The sequence below is a fragment of the Marmota flaviventris genome, chromosome 17, assembly GCF_047511675.1.
Source record: "Marmota flaviventris isolate mMarFla1 chromosome 17, mMarFla1.hap1, whole genome shotgun sequence".
NCBI classification, from domain to species: Eukaryota; Metazoa; Chordata; class Mammalia; order Rodentia; family Sciuridae; genus Marmota; species Marmota flaviventris.
In genome coordinates, this window is record NC_092514.1 from 18,084,710 (window position 1) to 18,090,709 (window position 6,000).

Below are 6,000 nucleotides of genomic sequence, written 5' to 3' on the forward strand. Positions count from 1 at the left end.
AGAATTACTCTAGATGTAGGATAGACCTATGTGGACCCAGGAAAAGAGTGTTGTCAGTAAAATGGGTCATTGGCAATGGGTATGGGAGAGAAATGGTTCAGAAACAGCATGTAGGAAGGACAGAGGAAGGAGACCATTGGCAGAATTTATCAGTAATTAAAATAATGAGAACATTTTGAGCCTCTGCACTGGGATGATATAGTGCTATTAACCAAGATATTCTGTAAAAGGAGAACTTGTGAGGAACACTTGTGCCAAGGAAGAGATATCTGATAAGTTTGACTTGAGATGCCTGCAGAGAGATGCTGTCTACCTAGGATGCCCTTCAGGTAACTGGAGATTTCAGTGCAAAATTTGGGAAAGCAATTGGAACTGGAGACATTGGTGTGTGTGTGTGTGTGTGTGTGTGTGTGTGTGTGTGTGTTGTGAGTATAGACAAATCTGTGGGAGATCATAAGAGAAGTGTCTTAAATGAAAAGAAGATCTTGGTAATTCTTACACGTACAGTTTTATGGACAAGAAAGAGCTAAGGAGGTGAATCGAAGAAAAGGAGGAAAACATAGAGCCTTATTTGTGAAGCACAATGTCATATTGGGCTTATCCATTCAATTCCAATTTGATCAGCATTTATTAAACTACTAGAGAGACACACTGCTGGGCTCAAGCAACACAAAAAGGGCCCTTGTTTTTAAGGAACTTAAAAGAGAATTGGAGAGATGGACATTTATTGGGTTGAAATATGGAATGCCAACATTGTATACCTCTGATCCACAAAAATGGGAATTTCCTGTGGACCGACTTGGTGTAATTTAAGATGAATGTGATTTCTGTCTTCACCATTCTTTCTTAAAAACAATATTATTTATAGACACAGAGGATTGAAAGGCTCCCCAGATGTTTTGACAGATACACTTGTTTTTTTTCTGGATGATTTTTATTTTAATTGCCTTGATCTCCAGTCTCTTCTGAAATGTCAGCTTTAACTGAAGGCTGAGTTTACCCTATCATCCTGATTTAGACCAACTGCATTCCATGACAACCCTGAAATATGGAGGGGGAATTCCATGGATCAATAGCCTGTGGTCTGGGATATCATGCATCATGAGTTTGAGGAATAGTCAACTCTGCAAAAACTGTCAGCTACTGTTCAGTGAGCGAACAGATGAGGTGCAGAATAGGAAAATAACCATTTGTGCCACTTCAGAGTTTAAGTGTCAGGGGGACACACTATGGATGTCAATATCAGAGACATCTAATATTGGATATAGGGAGACCAGTCAGGAGATCATTTAGGGAATCCTGACAAGAAAAGATGAGATCATGGGTGAACTGAAGGCAATGTGAGTCAGGAGGAGAGAGGGATAAATGCAACCTGTGGTAATGTAGAGCTAAGAGAATTTAAGGACCAGATTGATGAGGAGGGTGAGGGAGATAGGATGAAATTACAATGACTTTTCCATCCAAACTGATGGCAAAACTGATGGTGCTATTCCTTGGGAGAAGAAAGAAAGGGGGAAGATCTGTAAGTTTTGGAGGAAAGATGTCTACATCTGTGGTCTTTTCTTTTTTATTTTGGCTGAGATGACCTCAGATTATGAAAGTGGAGACTTGTTATGATAGATAAATAGTTTTGGACTCAGAAAAGGCAAGAGATACAGAATTGGGGTCCACAGTGTGAGGTCGAAGCTATGTGCATGGTTGAGATCTTCCTAAGTACAGCATGCAGGAAGGACAGAGGAAGGAGACCATTGGATGCAGGGGGCAAACAAAGTCAGAGAAGAAAATTCTGTGATGTGAAGTAATATCTTTCAACCATCATTTCCTTAACTGAAAAATAGGGATAATAACAACAACTCTCTCTCATAGCCTCATTTTGCTGATTACCTGAGGAAAGGTATAGGAAAAGCTTACCTGGTACTGACATGAAAGGACTATGTGCAAGAATTTTCTATGTCCTGTTTAAGGTGCTTACATGGAAAAAAAATCATTTAAAGTGGAAAAGGTTAGAATGAAAAAGAAAGTGGTCAACTGATAAAGTAAGTTAGGGCTGATGCTCCTTGTCCTCTTAAACATGAGTGTCTTCTTGGGAACCAGCCTAACTATGTTCTCCATCTTAGAGACCCTGGGAAAGGTTCTCCAAGGTTGTTTTTCCCTCTATAAAAGAGCAATTTTAACACATAGTTCCTGCCTTGGTTGGGGTTATTTAAATAAGAATGTATGTAAGATTCTTAGCAGAGTTCCTGGCACATGATTAAGAGCTAGAAAACACTTTGAAAGAGTAAGACCTGAGACTAATGTCCCAGATGCCCATGGAAGAGAGAACTGTGCCAAACTATGGAATTTTCTCATGCAGAATGAAGACAAAGGGCCTCCTCTAGACTTTGAAATGAGCAAGGGATTGATAATCCAGGAAGACGTAGTTTTGGAAGAGTGGCGGAGGTACAATCTGGTTGCAGGAGGGTTGGAATACAAAAAGAAGGTGAGAAAAACAGATAGCATGGTTTTCAAGTATGAAGATAGGGAAAGAAGATAATGAGGGGTCATGAGTGTTTTATTTCTTGGTTGGTTGGTTTTGGTTTTGTGTTATCACAAAAATAGGTCTGTTTGAAAATTCTTTGTGTGATTCTAAGACAACCTTTCAACTCGGATTTTATAATGAATTCTTAAAAACAGTGATCATCTATTGCTTAAGATGGAGACCTTATTCTTCATTCACATTTACATAAGACAGGCTTGTTGGGATATAAAGCCTCATTTCAAGATTAATGGCTTGAAAGTGCTAGAAGTACTTGGTTTTCTTTTCTCTCTCTAAATCACAGTCTGTTTAAAATCAACTTAATCAAATAAGACAGGGAAATTGTGCTGTATTTGGAAACATGCACAAAAAAGATAAAGAGAGCTTGTGTTTGGTTCTTACTCTCAGCTGTCTCTGAGTACAAATGTTTTTCTGCGTAGCAGATGCATTGGTAGTTAACATTCACACACACTCAAACACCCACACCCCAGAGCCAAAGATCTCCATAAGACACACATCAATTTTTTTGGTGAAGTTTGTTTCTGCCATATCAAGCAGTTGGTCAGTAACGGATGCAACATAATGTTAAGTTCTGTCATATCCCAGGCGGGTTCTTGTTTCATCACACCGAATTCAGGTAACTGGCATTTATCTATTACCAATTCTGTGAAACCAAATTACATTTTTCCCTCTTCTCCCTGTATCTCCATAGCGTGTTGTACATACCTCTTTTAATAAAAGATATTTACCCTATATTATTATGATAATATTATGATCTCTCTCTTTCATTAGGACCTGAAAGTTAAACACTGACTTTCTATGTATTTTTTTGTTGTTACTGTTAAGTCTGTGGTCCCACTGCTCTCCTCTGCATATGGAGAGTCTATTAAATACTTGAATTGATGGTAAAAGAAATTTTTAATATGATTTACATTGATTGTGTTTAACAAAGTTGCATGGAATGATGGACATGATTGGAAAACTTGGGATTTTTTTGTGCACATGTGACTAAAATACTCTGACCTAATCCAGAGCCTGTCCTTCAAAAGCAAAATATCTTCTCTCATAGCCTTTCACACACCCCTGGTTATAGATGTCATGGAAGCATGTGCACTTCTAGCCCAGTTGGGCAATTTTCTTTGGAAATGGGATGATTTCCATGGATCTAAGAGGATCTGGGATATAGCCATAGTGAGTTAGTTTCCTAGGGTATAGTTTATTGTTTTACTTTTGAGTTCTGATGTCAAAAGACCACTCTAAATTAGGAAATTATCCCAATTCTGCCTATATCTCAACAGATAAATAATGGGGGATATATATACTCCTTACACCTAACCAAGCCTGCCACCTGCCTTGGTAGACTTATGGATGCCTTTTGAGTCTGCTGACAATACCATCTAAGACCAAATACCCCAGAATGGAAGATAGTGACCATTTAAAGAGTCCCACTAGATTCCTTTCATCGTTGAAACTAGAGAAAGTTGGGTCTTTTTTCCCCAATGAGTAGAATAAAATCTTACAGTATTGATCACTCTTCTACTGATCTCTTTCCTTCCCCTTATACCCAAACATCACTGATATCCCATTCTCAATTTCTTGTCACTTCTCAAATCCTTTGCAGTTAGATTCCAACACCAACAATTCTTAACTACATTGATATTCATCAAATTCCCCAGATATGAGAAATGAATGAAGAAAATAATCAATTCTGATGCCAAAAAGACATTGGTAAGCCACCTTACATACATACTATTATGGTGAGCTTCCCACACTTGAGAAGATACAAAGTCAATGTGCTGAGAAGAGGGGAAAGGAGAGGGAAGAAGAGAGGAAGGAGGTAGGAAAGGTGAGAGTGACAATCTTAAACCTTCAAGAGAAGTTGGACTGCTCTCCTCGCTTCCACTGAGGATCACCAAGGGTGAGAGACAAGCTTCTAAAGATTTTGGCTAGTAGCCCTGCTTCTGCCTTCTTAGAATCTTACCCCTCTTCTGTTTTCCTTTACCTTGGGATAGGTATTTTGCTTTCTCTACAGTTCTTTCTCTCTCTCTCTGACAAAGAAATTTTGGATGCCTTTGCATCTAAGAGAGGCTACTGGTTACTGCAAAACCAAGAGAGGGATTGCAAGAGAATGAGAGCCTCTACAGGCTTGGAGCCCCTCGGGGTTCCTCTGCTCCTTAGACTCCTATGGTTTGGTTTGGTCTCCTGGATTTTATTCATGCCTGCCTGCAGGTCTGCTACCTTGTTACTGTTCTTTAAAGTTCACCATGGATAGAATGTGGCTTCTCAAGTTCTCCCTAGGAATAGGAGAGTAGTAATCAGTACTCTATCAGTTATACCTTCTAGAAACTCAATTTTAACTAGTCTATGCCAAAAGGAATTGGATCATAATACTAAAAACTGCAGGCATTTGGTTTTATGCATGGATGGATGTGGGGGTCCAGTGGACAATATTATCACGTTCTGTCTCTCCCTCTTTTCTTCCCTCCCCACTTATTGGATATGCTTTCATCTGTGTTGACTTCATTTTTTTTTTTTTTATTAACTATCTCCTGTGGTAGGTCTTCTCTCAGCCGAAAAGGTTCTTATACTCCATGCTCTAGGAAGGACTGATCACCTTTCAGGATTCTAGAGTCCATACAAGTCTCTGAAAAAGAATTCAGATTGGCCACAGTTGGGCCTTGTGCCCATCCTAGAACTGTCTCTGTATCCAGGAGAGTGGGATATGCTATTTATCCTCAGCCACATCAACAATGGGCCTGCAGAAACTGGCACCTTGATTGAAAGTTGAACTAGAATTATAGTTATGGGATGGAGTGTGTTCCCAAAGAAAGCTTTATGGACTGAAGCCTACTCTGTACACTACTTGAGATCTGCCAGGGTTCCAAAAAGCAAAGACATCACCATAGCAGGGTGAAAACATTTTTTTTCAATTGCAAGGTACTGGTTTTCATAGTCATATCCATCAGGAATTTGTAACCAAGTCTTAAAGTGTGCATGGAATGCATCTGTCAGAATAGGCTAGGTTATGCTATGATAACAAGAGATATCCAAGTTTTAGTAACTAACACAACATTGGGTTTCTCTACACCCATTCTGTATGCTCATCTCGGATCCTGGGGACCTAGCTGATGTCGATTGTTTCTTGACATCAGCTTCTATTATTGCTAAAGTCGAAAAAGAGTTGATGAATTCATACATTAATCTACAAAAATACATCAATTCTACTCTCATTTTTTTGGACACACCAAGTCCTGAAGCTACAGCTATCTAATCCCACAGTGGGCAGGGCAGTGTAGTCCTTGTCTGTGCCCAGAAGATGGAGTTGGAAAATAGTGCTGACAACAGCCACAGCTGTTGGCTGAAAATTCTTTTTTTTCCCTCTTATCTTTTGGAAGGAAACACAAAACAAAACAAAACAAAAAACAAACAAACAAAAACCTTAGCCTTATTTGATATTTGAACCAAACAATTACTCAGGAGTTTTT